We start from the raw sequence: 16,180 nt of genomic DNA on the forward strand, positions 1-16,180 counted from the left end.
ATTGATTTCTTCCCCAATATTAGAAAATAATTCTCCTTAAATAAATTACATATGCTAAATAATCAGCATACACTTTTTGTAGAAATGGCATCTTTCTGTTTTAAAGGAAAAAACTTTTAAAGAACTACATTCCCCATGATACACAAAGTAAAGAGCGCGACTTTAAAATCCACAGAACTACAACGACCACAATGCATTTCGAACATGAGACGCTCTGTAATGTTAACTACAGAAACGTCAGTTGTGTACGGAAGACTGCTTTGCAAAGCTAGAAGCCGCGGTTGAATTTTCTGTGAGAGTAAGCATATTCTAATCTATTTCTTAAATAGTCTGCGTTTATGACCTTCTCAGCGTAAATACCAAAACAATCCATGGGCCATTTAGTAGAGTCAAGTGCAAGACGAAGGAAAATATTGTAAACCTTATATGCTTGTGCCAGAAATGCTTGTTTATGAAATAACCAAGACTTAAAATATATTGGTTAGAAAAACATTGCCGCCATCGTGTTCTCCAAGGTATATGGTATCTGTCAGTACGCCGCCTGTTAGACCATTTGTTTGATTTTGAGAATATTCGTAATGAAATCATAAAGTTCACGGAGCCTACCCCGGCAACATCGCACGCAACGGAGGAAGGAACCAGCCCTGGTCGGGTCGCACTTACATTGTCTAGTGCAATCGTACGTATTTGGGAATTTGTAGGAAAACTAGTGCACACAGACTCAATCGGAATGCAAGTCCAAACTTTCCTAGATTTTAGGCAGCATTCAGTAGTTGAGAACAAGAGATGCTAACCTGGAATAACATTGTCTATGCTGTGACATTATTGTATTAATTACTTTGCGTGTACAGGGACAGACATCGTTATTTTGTTTTTTCTTTCTTGAAAGAAAACTCTGTAGAAACTTGATGCCTTGAATTTTCCTCTGTGCAGAATACAGATGTGCGTGATTGTTGTTTGAAACTTTAATGCTTATTGTATTTTGTAAGCAAACGTAATCCAAAATTACCAGTTAAGAACGGGTTTCTCTAGGTTGCTTCAAATGAAGTTTACAAAAAAGTTTAACCTTTCCATTATCAATCTACTGTACTTTCCAAATTAATCCAGGTAAAGCGTAACTACACTCTTGGATGTCAATCAACTCTATTGGTAATACTGTAGTTTGTTATGTATGACAAAATCAATTAAGACATATGAAGTCTTTCTTTTGCAATATAGACAACAAATTATAGGTCGGTAACCCTTCCTGTCCGATCTTTCTTAAATTTGCGTCTTTGTACGCTATGCAAAAAAGAGCACCTTTTAATCGTGGCTTATTAATAGGAACAAACATAATCAAATAAACAAAACATTGTAGCTATTGACGGCACTGTGTCCCATGAGGCTCTGTTTCTCTGCACCTAAAACTAGACTGTTAATTACGTTTCTTTCTATTTAGATTTCAAACAGTTGTGTTTATTGTTGGTTTATAGCTTTTGGCAATGTAAGTGTTTTATTGAGGTTTAAAGGTGTTTGTTTGTGTTTGTGTTTGACTACCACCACTAACCTATGCTGCCTGGTGCATGAATCCCGGTATCCGGACTAAAGAAAAAGCGTGATTTGAATATTAACGTTTATAATGATTGTATTACTTGAAAGTACAATTCTACCAGTACTATTAAAAGAGTAAAAAAAAAAAAAAAACTGCTTTATTGATAAATCGAGAGTGTCTGTTTGTCAGAATATTATATATTTTGTATGGATCTGGTTCTCCAAATTAACCCTCTGCACTCCATGTTCTTCCTGTTTTTTCTCAAATCTCTATCAGAGATCCATTGCTCTGAATGTAAATGGCTATTTATACTTTGACATAGGGTCACTTCCAGGATCAAGACTACTTCCAAAATTACCATAGCCAACAGGCAGTATTTTTATATTAAAAGAATCCAGCACATCAGGAAAAAACATCCCTGAGTTTTCCTTAATCAGGAAATTCATATTTTGTGTTTCTTTTTTGGGACACTTTAAAGTTATTATTGTAAACTTGGCATTTACCACAATCCAAGGTGACTTACAAAGTCAAACACCATGCCTCACTGACACATTCTTTGGACACTAAAACATGTATATGAATAAATACAAACCTTTTAATGTTAAGAAATCATGGAATTTCCTTTTTCTGCTAACATTAGGTATAGCTTTTAACTCCTTAAGCACTACATAGTTTTTGCCTTATTGTACCTATAAATGACCAAATATAGACAACAATACATCGTTAGAATTAGCTAAAACTCATCTATCCCAGGCTAATGAGCCTTTCATTGTATGTGGCATGTAGTTGGTGAGATCATTCACTCAGATTCGCCCAGTTGTGATGCGCTACTCACCTACGGGTACACATGTGCAAATCACATATTTTAATAATGAAAGAGAGCAGACAACCTGGACACGATTTTTATTTTAAAGAAGACATCTTTGGTATGTAAAGATACCATTCTTGCTTTGATTGATTTGTGGGTTTACTGTAACATACACAAACAACTTTGAATAATGGTGGTGTTCCGCTGTTGGGATTTCTTGTGCATAAGTGGCTGGAATATAATCTAGTAATGCGTAAAAAATGTTTAAAATATTTAATTGTTCAATTGTAACATCTGGTCATTTAATTGCAGAAAAATGCATTGGATACATCTGATTTCCTGTTAACTAATACTGATTTTTTAAAAGAAATTAGAAAAAGTAAGAATAGTCTTTCATTTCTAAGCAGTTTACAAATAATTTACTTCCAAATCTATAGTTAACTAGTTTTAATATGGCAAGATGCGTGATCTGAATTAGGTTGTCTTTTTTAATTTATGGAAACAAAAAATATTTTTTTCTCTTGTTGGTGAAGCTTCTAATTATATGCTTACCCTTTCCTTATTATTGTTACTTACCTGTTTAGGTATCACTAATTTATGATCTTCTGTATTAGGTCTAGCAACATTGAAATTTGCAGTTTTCCTGTTGTCAAGGTTGCAACTATTCCTTAGTGGCAATTACACTTTGACAATAAGAACAAATTAGAAAAATATATGTATGGATTTGCAACAGTTGTGGTAAAAGCACCTTTAAGAATCATAATTCTGTGTTTCCCACTCTCACACACGTGAGATATGCACACATTCCATTTTGATTGTTTTAACCTGTGACAGATAGGGGGTGCTATCGCTCCCTTGAGTCCTTGTCCAAGACGCCAGACACCAGATAAAAGTCCAAAAGTAGACTATATTTATTCTGCACAGTGCACAAAGCACCCTCCTCTTCACAATACTCATTAATCCACAATACTACAATAATCAATAATCCTCCACTCCCAGACGCGTTGCCACCCTTCCACCCAGCTCAATTCGCCGTCTGGGAGCTCCCACAATCCTTTTATACTCCCTGGCCCGGAAGTGTTCCAATCCCCAGTCCATGTGATCATCTGTCACTTCCGGGTCAGATCAAAAGTCCTTTTCTTCACCCCGGAAGCACGTCATTCCCCTTGTCCATGTGACTCGGACGTACTTCCGGGGCGTAAGTCAAATAAACATTGTTCCTCCCTGCAGCGCCTTCTAGCGACCCCGTGGTATCAAGCAGGGCTGCAAAGGAAAACTCCAATGTCCATAATTCCCTGCTGGCATTCGGGGCACCTCCATGCTGCAGGGAGGGCTCCACCTGGGGGTATTGGCCGGGATGAATGGCTGGCCATATTCAACACACCTTTATTTCACAATACTCTGACCCATCCCTGTGATCATCCTGTGTACATTCTGCAGTACATCACATTCTCGGGTTGTTCCTATTATCTGAACTGCACCCTGTGATTACCTGATTTTGAAGCTATGTCAGTCAGGCTTTTGAATAGTTTACAGTAGGTACAAATAGCTGAATAACCAGATAGAGTAGGAAGAATGTTAGTCTTCAGCCACTGTGGCCCTCCAGGATCTGAGTTTGAGATCCCTGGCATAAATCAATGTTTCTTAGGTAGTTCCTGGCAATAAAGAGGAAAATTAATGAACATCTTTTTTCAAAAAGCAGCTAGAATTTTAGAAAAGCTTGCACATGTATGTAGTTTTGAACAGAACACCCAAAGTAACTAGGAACAGAAGCAGCGAGCCTGTGTCTTAAGAGTTTCTGTCAAGAGCTATTTATTTTTTTGTCATATCCAGTTGAAGATGCCTACTTTTATAAGTAGGCTGCCTAATGGTTCCAGTGACACACAAGCAGTTCACTGTCTAAACTTTGTAGGCCTAGTGCGTGTGGAGTGGACTCCAGTTTGGTATAGACCTCTAGTAGAGAAACATCCATTTGAACACTTGTATTCTGGTCCTCTGCCTGCAGCTAAAAAATGGCAGCATTCAATCCTTCATTACATTTAATCCTGTAAATAACTGACATGATGACCAAATACAAAATGACTTAAATTGTCTTTTTCTACAATTTCTTCTTTCCTCACGGGTCTTAATAGCCGTGTTTTCATAAAATGAAGTAAAATACTGTGGAGAGAAAATCTGTGTAAATAAGAAAAATCAGGAGTGAATGAAGTCTGACCAAATATGCAGGTTTTCTCAAGGATTCCTTAAAAGTTGAAAAACTGGGAAAGAATAGAACAGTCCACTTTAGCGGGTGGTAGGGTGTGCAAAGATTTGAGTGCAAGTGTTATCCATGGCTAATCTAATCTCCCTCTGGCTGACTGCCTAAAATCCCTGGCATTAGTCATCTGAGCACCATGGTTCTGTTGTCACCTGTGTATCCTTTGATGTTTACCTGTTTAGCTACAGCGACAGCAGCTATAAAATGATTTTGCCTTTGATGATCACCAATGGATCTACATACTCGTGCATAGACATAATTGGAATTTTGTATTGCATCTAACCTTTCATTTTCTGAACTGGTTTTACCTTTGCAGGGGTGTAGAGAGAAAGCCAAATCCCTGCCCAGTAGAATTAGATGCAAATCAGGAAAAATCCTTGGATGAGTGTGACACTGTCATGTGTTCATCCATAATGGGACAATTAAGTGCCACTGATACACAAAACTTGTGATTGGTGACCATCCTATAAAACAGCTAACAGAATTGCATTCTATAAAAAGAACCAATCTCCTCCTCCCCTCAGTGTAAAGTAATGATGCTAGCAATATTTTAAGTGATCATGAAAGCTAATTAAAAAGGTATGAAATTTTTAGTTTTTTGAAGTGTTCAGCTGTACTGGCCCGATGTATGCAGTATATACACATAAACATATTACACTTCCAAAATAGAGCACTATTACGCATATAAACCAAATGTATATGCTATAGTTTACATCAGTGTTGTACTCCTGTTTCTTTTTTTGAAGCAGTTGCCTTTGTAATTGATAATTAAGAAAGAGAAGAAATACATTATCTGAGAGTGATTTTTTTTCTGCTTTTAAAAAAGAAGCCGTGAAATGGGTAAATAGAGTCCTTCATATCCTCTGCATCTTGCTCCATTTCACCCACCACCTGCATGTTCTCTCTCACCACATCCATAAACCTCCTCTTAAGCCACACCCAATGCAAATCTTAACATCTTTAATTCTGCCACCTACAGCTCTGTCTCCTGTTTTTTGGTCAGTGCTACCATCTCCAACCCATATAACATACCATAGCTGGTCTCACTATCATATTGTAGACCTTCCCTTTCACTGTTGCCTGCACTCACTTTTGTACCTCTCTTCCACACTCCCTGTTACTCTGTACTGTTCATCCCAAGCATTTAAACTCATCCACCTTTGCCAATTCTAATCCCAGGATTTGTTCTCCACTCCTTAGGCATCCTCTAACCTTCCAAGATTGCATTAAGCAATTTGGTTAAAAACTTTACTGCCATCTCACCTAAACACCTCCAAGCATCCATAGGAATGTCACCTACTCCAACAGCCATCCCATTCATCATCCTTTTCATAGCTCTCCTTTCTTCCTCCTTGCACTGCCTGATTCACTACCTCCACATCATCCAACCTTCTCTTTCTGTCACTCTCTTCATTCATTAGCCTCTCTTCACTGCCACCCAGTGCCTGTCTTATCTCCTCCTGAACTCAACCTTACAGTCTTCCTTTTTCAGCTTCCACCATTTAATCCCTAGCTCTGCCCTCACTCTCCTCCTCTTCTTGATATCCAGCATCATCCTGCAGACCACCATCCTATGTTTGCCTAACTACTCTTTCCTCTGCCACCACTTTGCAGTCCCTAATCTCCTTCAGACAGACCCTCCTGCATAGGATATAATCTACCTTTGTGCATCTTTTCCTATCCTGTACGTCACCCTGTGTTCCTCCCTCTTCTTGAAATATGTATTCACCACAGCCATGTCCATTCTTTTCACAAAATCCATTACTATCTGACCTTCTGCATTCCTCTTTTTGACACCATACCTACCCATCATCTCCCCATCCCCTCTGTTCCCTTCACTAACATGTCCATTGAAATCCACTCCAATCACCACTCTTTTTCCCTTGGGTACACTGTACACAACTTCGACACACAATTTATGGGGCACATGCAGTAACAACATTCATCATCACACATTTAGTTCCACCTTCATAATCATCATTCTGTCTGACACTCTTTTCGCCTCCAAAACACTCTGGACATAGTGTTCCTTCAGATTAACCCCTACCCCATTTCTCTTCCTGTTCACACCATTGTAGAACAATTTTAACCTGCCTCTGACATACATGGCCCTACCCCCCTTCCATCTGGTCTCTTGCACGCCTAATATATTATCCTTTCTTCTCTCCATCATATCAACTAACTCTCTCCCTTTTATCAGTCATGCTTCTGAAATTCTAAGTTCATACCCTCACTTCCACTCTCTTCACCTTCCTCCTCTCCCCTATTCTTCTTCTTCTTCCTTAAAATTGTTACTTAATTTGAAAAAAAGTTGAATTTTAGATTGCATGTTGAATATTCACCAAAAGAAGTCTTCGGAAGCTGTAAAGCTGTTTTCATCTTCTAGCTGTTCAGGTGCAATTTTAAAAATGGCATAAAAGAAAATTGTTGGCATGCTTAATGTAAGTCCCCCTGTAGTTTTGTGCTAAAGCTATATCTACAATGTTTTCTTTTTCACTTTGTGTAGTAGTATTACAGCAAAAGGAACTTTAGAGTACTCAATGAAATTGCTCCAGATTTTATACACTTTAGGGTCAACATTCTAGCTGTTCAGAATTTTAAAACTTTTATGCATCTCTCTTTGTTTCAAAGTGAAGTACCATGCTGCTTGTATTGTTTAGTTTTCTTAAGGATGCATAGAGAAGTAATGTTATTGTAAAACATATTTGCTGTTGTCCCTAAGTATTCCTTTGATGTTTAGAGGATGTTTAAGTTTCTCTGATCATGCTGACAATTTTCATAGTTTACAGTAGGCCATTTTCATGTTTCCTTAAGAATGTTCCCGAGACCTCTGTTAGAGCTGCTCCCCTGTGGTGTGAAACCTAGTGTTCAAGGGTTTGATTTGCATAGTAAGGAGTTTGATCTGAATCCCGGTAGAAAAAAAAAACAAATTGGAAGTGAAATAGTGATTAGGAATTCAAATGTTGTGTTTGATGTTTTTGTAGAAAATGCTAGAAGTATTGGTATATGATATTGCAGTAAATTAAAGGAATACTCCTTCCAAAATGATAATGTTTCTAGCTGTTACTATCTCCATGTTGTTTGGAGTTATGTCCAAGAAATATTGTTAATCTCATTTTTTTTATGGAGAATGAAGATAATGAAATTCCAGAAACTAATAGGTATCAGTGGGGACCAAAATGTTCATGAAAAAGCCTAAAATGACTTGTGTTGCATAATCCATATGTCATGTGTTAAGTTTTATGCTCAAAACATCCCAAACACATGTATTTTTGAAAAAAATGTTGTTATATAAGTTGCAGAAAATTCTCTCATTAAGAAAGGTACAGTATAGTGCACAGAAATTATCTAGAGTTTTCGAGCTCAGGACCTGCCTTCCCACCTTCAGTGGTCAGGACTCCTTCCCAGTAACAGCTCATTCATTTGGTTTCTATCTGGTTCACAAGATATCAGCTTTGCGAAGAGTGGTCTAACGGATGTGTACAACTAGAGATGAAGAGTTAAAGAAAGGTATGTAAAAACATTTTCAGTAAAAAAAATGCCTTGTATTTTTTCATATCCAAGATGCTTCAACAAACAGAAGAATTTGCGGTGATTTCGCAAATAGCCAGTGAAAATATTGAATTTGTAGCTTACCGACCAACGGATAATTAGAGGGGAGGATCTATAGTTTAATATGTAATTTTAACACACTGTTGCTGTGAATGTTTTAATTTTTCAAAAGTGATATATATATATAAATAATTTAGCTAATCCACACATTTTATGCATACAACTAGATATCTGACATGTGAATTATGCAACTCTAGTCAATTTAGATTTTGTTTTTCATTTTTTTAGTTTCAGTTTCAGAGCTGCTCCCCATAAAAACCCTATTGTTTCAGGAACTTTGACATCTCTATTCTCCATGAAAACCTGAGTTACAATTTTTTTCTCAACCATTAGTATAAAAAAACAAACAAATAACATCAAAAATGATAATTTTGGGATAAAACAATCCTTTAAGTCCCACTGAATTAAATGGACATGGTTGTGATGGCACTAAATTTGGATTTTTGTTGAACATCACACTATATTTATAGAAGTGAAAGAGAGATGAAGAGATGACTATGTCATTACATTCAATACTTCTAAATATTTCTTGAAAGAAGAAATTTAACTTTAACTGGTAAATTTCTGACCTTGAAGTTTTAATATCTAGTCAGTTTTATGTAATTTGTAGGTAGTTGTGGAGAGTGCAGCATAAATAATCATAACAGATTATTTTTTTGTGTATCTTTTTTCTCTTTGCTGCATTTCTCTGACTTGACTGACTTATACTAATATCTGACTTATACTAATATTTTTGTAACTTTCACTGTCTTATTAAACAGCTTCAAAAACCTCAAAAATTAGTCATCTACCTTACATTTTTGCTCATTGTTGAAGTACAGCCGGATGACACTATTTGCTTACTGTTAATAAGTGACAAACAGCAGAAGAATGTAGTGTAAAGGTTGCATCTTCAGCATTTTCATCAAAGCCCTAAGCTCAGCCTTATTTCTGTGAAAAGTATGTAGGTCAGATTTTAACACAGGGCCCTTGCATTACCATTAAAAGCAGTAAACAGTCTTTTATTATTAAAAGTTTGTTTTTCAGACAACTACACATATATTGTTTTTGTTTTAAATAAATATACTATAAAATAATAATTCTTGATTGGAAATTTGTACAATTTCTAATTATTCTTCCTGAAATTAAAATAGTAGGAAAAAATTTGCAAATCTCCATTATCTCATTTCTAACTGTGTTAATCGTAGTTTTTTGTTTAAGGCATGTGAATTATCATAGGCATGAAGAGAACTGTTGAAGATACAGTATGTTAGTGGTATGCAGTCTAGTAAATGAAATTCAACTCTGGAATGCACTTCAGCTTTATTTTAATTTTATATGAAATTAAACTTTTTATAGTGGTACTAATTATTTTTAAATAATTGCAAAAAAAAGAATTCATTTTGTTATAACATAAGATTCAATGGGATTTAGATAAGGACTCATAGCAGGCCACTCAAGGACTGTTCAGAGTTTTTGAGTGCTTTTTGAGGTGTAATTTGTCATTATCTGGCAGGAAGAACCATTACCTGTAACTGAGACCCAGATTTGTGACACTGGGCTGTACATTTCACCCCAAAATACCCTGATGGATTTCTGTTTTTATTGTGCTCTGCATGGATTACTTAGTCTCCTCAATGTTTCATGATGATGGTGTTCTTTTCTGTAAAAGCTTATTTTTTTCCCCTGTGAACACAGAGTTGGTGTGATTTACCAAAAATGTCTCATTTTGTTTCCTTTGCCAAAGAACATTTTCTCAGAAGGCCTGTGACTTGTCAATATGCTTTGCAGCACATTCCAGAGGTTGTTTACTTTGGTTCTTAGATGTTGGGTCTTTAAAGGACTTCTACATGAAGCCCATTTTTTTTCAGACAGTGACAAATGGTGTAACTTCAAACTGTTACACCTTTAGCTTGAAGGACAGCTTGGACCTCTTCTGAAGTTTTTCATTGTTCTTTCTGCACGATTCAAACAGTCTTTCTCTTTAGTTTTAATATTCCTTGTGTGCCCTTGCCCAGAGATAACCAAAGATGTTGGCTAAAGTTGCAAGGGCTGTAAACTTCTTAATAGCGGCATCAGTGGTCACGGGAACATCAAGCTCTTTGTAGATGGTTTTGTGGCTTTTATGTTAACCATGCTTGGATGTTACATTCTGTATTGTCAACTCTCTACTTTTCATTCTCTTTCCCATGTTTAATGTGACAAAAAAACAGTTGAGTTCTTTTCTCCATTTAAACAGGCTGAATGAATGCTTATAAGATTGAAGACAACTTTGATAATCATTGAAGGATATTAGTCTGCATGAAGATTTACCATAAGACAATTATTTGCTATAACTTTTAAATGGTTCCAATGGTTTTGTCCCAGGTGTTTTTGAATGTCCTTGTAGAAGAAGCAAGAATTGAGTTTTTTCATGTCCTTTGTTCCATTTCAAAATAAAGACATGCATGTATGGAGGACAAAATATCTCTTAATTTCAGTACTTTTCAGAAAGAAGTGTGTATTATTTGAATAAAGTGCTATAGTAAAAATATTTTCAGCCATGTCTACATGATGTTTCTTTTTTTCTAACCAAGCATAGAAGGATTGCAAGTAGAACAGAATTTAAAAGTCTGCATAGTCATTAGGTTGGAACTACTATGACAGGCGAATTAGGATATGTAAAAATATGCTAGAGAGGTTCAGTTATAAATTAGTTACTCTTGCAGTATTTTTCAGCATGAGATTAAAATTACTGAACCCAGACAAAATGATAAGCAATTTCTGGTCCCATCCACACTAGTATGTTTGTCTCTGTTTTGCCTTTCGTCCACATTACCCCGTCATTTTCAACTAACGAAAATGAATACTATTGAAAACGCTCTCCAGTGTCATGAACTTTTAAAAATTCCAGCATGATGTTTCATTATTACGTTGCTTTTCATGGCGCTTGTTGTGTTGCTTACCTAAATATGTATGTAAATTGTGTTTTGTGCAATTTTTAGAAATTGTGATCAAGTGATACTCACACCGTATGACAGATTCACCTGTCATATTTGTACTGGAACTGCATGAGCACATTTGGTCCGACATGGGTTCTCAAGCCATACATGTATGATGCCAGATCTGGACAGGACGCGTGCTGTACTTTTGTATACACATACCCATATACCACACCCTCCCTTATCATTGTGGCGTGTCAGAAAGTACAGCACATGTTCTGTCCAGATCTGGGATCCTAGTAGCACACAAACCAGCAAACACTTTACGGGCTGTGCTTTTCAGTGCTAAAAGCAAAAAGTCAACCACGGAGACAAGAAACGCACTTTACAGTATTCCATGCAATGCATGCCCAGTGGTATATGTGGGGCAGACATTTAAAAGATATGCAACACGTATACAAGAACATTGCAATGCCGTCAGAAGGAAAGACCCATGATTTACACACACATAAGTTCCACCAGACTCATGTTTACCTAGGACACTGTGAAAGTAAAACTCGGGGACAACACTAAGAGTACCAGAGAGCTGGGTAAATAGTGGCTCGCTAATGATAGAGCCATTAACAGTCACTTGGACTTGTACCCAGCCTATGCAGGCTTAAAAAGAACATCTAAATGAATCCACTCCCAACCCCCGTACAACCTCCCCTTCCATCCCCACCCTTCACCAGCTATATGTTGCCTTTGATTCCTGTATGACTAAACATGTTCCTCCTGGCAGGTCGTCAAAAGCTTAGGAATAAAATGCTATTTTAAAATACATCACTCATTTTCTTCCTTTGTGGACCTCTACTGTAGTTACAAATATATATGCATATATAATACTGTATTACTCATACTACATGTGAATTGTTACTAGTCAATGGTTGTGTCAATGACAGGTTACTAGAAAATAGTGTGCTCCAGAGGAATTTCTTAATCTTCATGATATTTTAATAGTTAAAAAATTAGGATGCCTAGCTATCAGGGAATGGGAAGTTGTAATCTTTTGGATTCTCCACACAATCAGGCTAAATTTATTGTTCCAAAGTAATGCGCCAACTAAAATTTAAAGATTTACCTGTTACTAACCCTGCATTGTATGTTGTGTTTGTGTTTATATGAAGAAAGGAGTTAATCAACTCTGTTAATAACATCCTGTGATGCAGTGGGATGATCCATATAATTAATGTATTTGCCAAGGATATATATTAATTATAGTGGAAAGATTATTTGGGGAAAAAGTGGGAATATGTTTTGCTTAAGCTCTATTAAACTCCACTTTGCTTGATTTGATCTGATTATGACAAGGATGTTGTGATGAATTCTTTAACCCATATGAAAGAAACCTTTGAGATTCCATGATCAACCAGTGACTATTCTTTAGTAAGGACATAAATCAAAAGTTTATCCTTTTCTTGAAAAGGTTCAGTTATCCAGTCCCGCAACTGTGTCCCAATAAGATTTTGTAGTTTATTGCTTTGTATTTTTCTCTAACTTAGTTTCTGTCATGCTTGCTAAATTTATGTTCCTTCTAAAAAGAAGTCACCCCTTTTGACACCTTTTATTCAGAATACATTTCATGCAATTTTTTAATCTTCTATTTTCTACCCATAACTTTACAATGTGTGATTTGTTTTTTCCTCTCAAGACAGAAATGTATTTGAATATTTATAGTAAGGATTTTGGTCTCACTATGTCTGGCATCAGTTAAAAATCTGTAGTGGCCTTCAGATATAATGTGGGTTTTCAGTGACATGTTGATTGTTTCATTGTAACCATCTAAGTGAAACTTTACTTTCTTTTAGCCCCAATAAACAGTCAAGTAAAATTGATGCTCAGTAAAATTTTGTATTGTAAAATCATTCAGATTTTATGTTTGATTAATATTTCATTATTATATGAATAATCTCTTCAGAAAATAGTAGTATGATTTTAACTACAACATACACCTGCCTAAACAGATTCATGAAGCATGAAGACAACTCATTTACAAATTTTAGTGCAAGGTGAACATGTTATACATAGAATAGCCATATCTATTCTAATTAGGAAGCACTTTTTACTAGTTAAACAAACAATACAGACTTAAACTGAAAAGTCAGTAATGCACTTTACCCCATAACTGACCTGCACATGTTGATAAATTACTGCAAGAGATTGTTTGAAAGCTATGAAAGCAGCTGCTTTTATTAGCACTCATTGCATCAACTTGAACAGGACAGATGAGGGGTTAATCTGTGTTGACGTGTCATGTTTTGTATGTATTAGTGATCACTGTAGCTATCAGACCAATTAACTGAAGTGTTTAAGAATCCTTTGGTCCAAATTTGAGGGTGTATGACAATTTAGTTAAGAGAGTGTTTCTTTCTTTTGTCCCCCAGTAGGACCGTCCCTGGGTCTCACCACAACATTAGAACAGTCCTTGATGTATTGAGAATGATCTCCTCCTTGCTAATCATGCACTGCTACTGCTTGATCTCACTTCTGCTTTTGAGCATAAGAATCTCCTAAAAACACTTGAAGAACTAATCCCAACTTTCTTGAACATGTTTCTTTTAGGTGCCTCCCTAGCTCTCACATGCACATTGAGGTGTGAATCAAGTTTCCCATTTGGTTCTTTGCAATATCTGTATGTTTATGCTGCCAACTGGAGTAGATTATTCACCAGCACAAACTACTGTAGATCTTATTCACCTCAATCTAAATATTACTTGCATTACTAAATATTACTTGTAACAGCTGGGGCTTATCTTCTATCTTTCTTTCAATTTCTTGCATATATTAAGTTCATATATTAGCCACAGTATTGATTCAAACTCAACAGGTTACCTGTCACTATCACTTGCCTTTACTTATCATATTCAAATTATAAATAAATTAAAATGGACAAAAAGGTTGAATTTGAATTAGTTACAAATGTAATGTTCTATACTACTTCATCTGAGTTAACTGTATGGCAGACACATACTGTAAACCTGTTCAGTTACTGCAAACATGTTCAAATGTACTATATGTTTGTTTCTTTGTGAAGACTCTTCAAACATTGTTTACTTGCAATTTACTAAACAGAGTGATTTTGTAATTTAGCTTGTGTCTTAAAATTTATCCTTATTTGACTAATAAAGTGCCAATCAGTTTGAAGAATAACACACTGTATAAAATAAAGACTTGATTTAAACTTTTTTCCGCTTATTTAGTGCAGCCTACAGGTTTCTGAAAAAAATGTGTATCACAGTTACATTCACTACACTGCTTCTTATAATATGCTAAAAGGCACGTTGTTAACAAGTCCAACCTCCTATACACTTAGTTCATTGGGATGTTAGGATACTTAGGCAAATTTGCTAGGCTTGACCTTGTTAGTATTCATCGTAGAATGGAAACAGCAGTTAAAGCAATCACACTTTTATGATTCCACCTTCTAATTTGCTTTTATAATTTTGTAAATGGATGTAATGTATGTTGTTGTACACTTATTATTCATACATTTTATTTTCCTTATTTAAGAGTAAGCTATTTTTTATACATTTCTGTAGGGAGCCATGGGTTTTTTCACTTACAGTGTAGTAATACTTTAAACTACTGTATACTGTACATCAGCAGTGACACTGCTACTAATTTATGTCTTTTTAATTTTATTTCAAAACTAATTCCCCTTACTGTCATAAATTTAACTTGCAAAATATGGTAAGCAGACATCTACAGTATATTGTGTTGTATGCACTATTTTATTTTTCTAAACATGAAAAATGTTATTAATCTATTTGTTTACAGTAATTTACCTACTCTGTCTCTACAAGCATTATCTGTAATATAATTGCGCATACTCTTTGATTTCTATTTATAATATTGGGGTGTTCTGAAATTGCCAACTTATTTACATTTCCTTAAAAATGAAAAAAACATTGAACAGAAATCTGAGTAACATTCTTATCAGAGCTACAAAATCATAGGTGCCTTCAAAATATTCTCCTTGATCTGTCTTAGTATTATTTTGCTTTTATATTCTTTTGTGAATGCACTGCATTGCTTAAGAGCTTATGTATTTTTCTGTTTAAGCTATAGGCATGACAAAATGACAGTGATACAGTAAAGCCGAATTAAGTAAATGATTGCATATAATAAAACATAGGGTAGGAAAATGTTAGCTGATATTTTTTTTTAATTCAGTTTCATTTATTGGTATTGTAGTTTATAGTACAATGAAAAAATCAACAGTGCACCACAGTGTGTGGTCCAACATAATGTGATAGACACAGATCACTTAACAAAACAATGGCAATAAACTGTAGAAGGCATGAATATACAAAATGTATGTGTGAGACAGAACAAATAATAACCAGACAATACAAGTAATTTAGCTACAGAATGGTCAGTGATAACAGATTGTCAGTGCAAATAAGTGTATTACTCCACAGTAGTATTGATCGTCAAAATTTGCACTTTACACAGCGCATAAGATACGCTGTTTTTGCAGGAAACCTTGATTGCCGAATGTTTTTCTGGAAATTAGCTGAATGCTCTGTTGTGCTTTGTAAGGGCAGTGTGACATCATAGAGCTGTACAACAACAAACAGTGAGCAACTTTCATGCATGGCTACTGTAAGAACATTGCCGACTTGACCATTGCTAAACAAAATGCTGTTTCAGCCACTAAGATGCGCTGAAACTGTCCACAGAAGCACTTGACAGTGCTGTGGGATATTTTTCTTGTCTCAAGCCACATTTATTTTCTTGAACTTGCAGTACAACCAAACCCCCTAGGGCTCTTATATTGCTGTATATGGGTCATCTGTGAACTTAAAAAAGGTAAATATTGGTCCTGAAGTCACAAATGTTCAGAAGCTGTGCCACATTTCCATTGTGCATGTATTTAAAAAAATATAAAAGTTTCAGTATTAAGAGTACTGCTACCTGATATATAAAACTGAACCTTCTGCTGGCAGGCAGCACCGCATGGCTAATTATCCATGCAAATTAGCCATGTGCCCAGCAATGATGCAGAAAAACAATTCCAAAGCAGAACTGAG

At 35.7% G+C, this 16,180-nt stretch overlaps 1 protein-coding gene across 2 annotated transcripts in view; it reads left to right on the forward strand.

Annotated features, from left to right (window-relative positions):
* The first annotated feature begins 220 nt into the window (after positions 1 to 220).
* tbxas1 (thromboxane A synthase 1 (platelet)) overlaps positions 221 to 16,180 on the forward strand; it is a 306,119-nt gene continuing 290,159 nt past the window's right edge. For both annotated transcript variants that reach the window (XM_039760829.1, XM_039760828.1), the window contains exon 1: positions 221 to 298. The gene's annotated coding sequence lies outside the window, so the exon portion shown is untranslated. The remainder of the gene's footprint in view (positions 299 to 16,180) is intronic.

This window comes from Polypterus senegalus, chromosome 8, assembly GCF_016835505.1.
Source record: "Polypterus senegalus isolate Bchr_013 chromosome 8, ASM1683550v1, whole genome shotgun sequence".
Taxonomy (NCBI): domain Eukaryota; kingdom Metazoa; phylum Chordata; class Cladistia; order Polypteriformes; family Polypteridae; genus Polypterus; species Polypterus senegalus.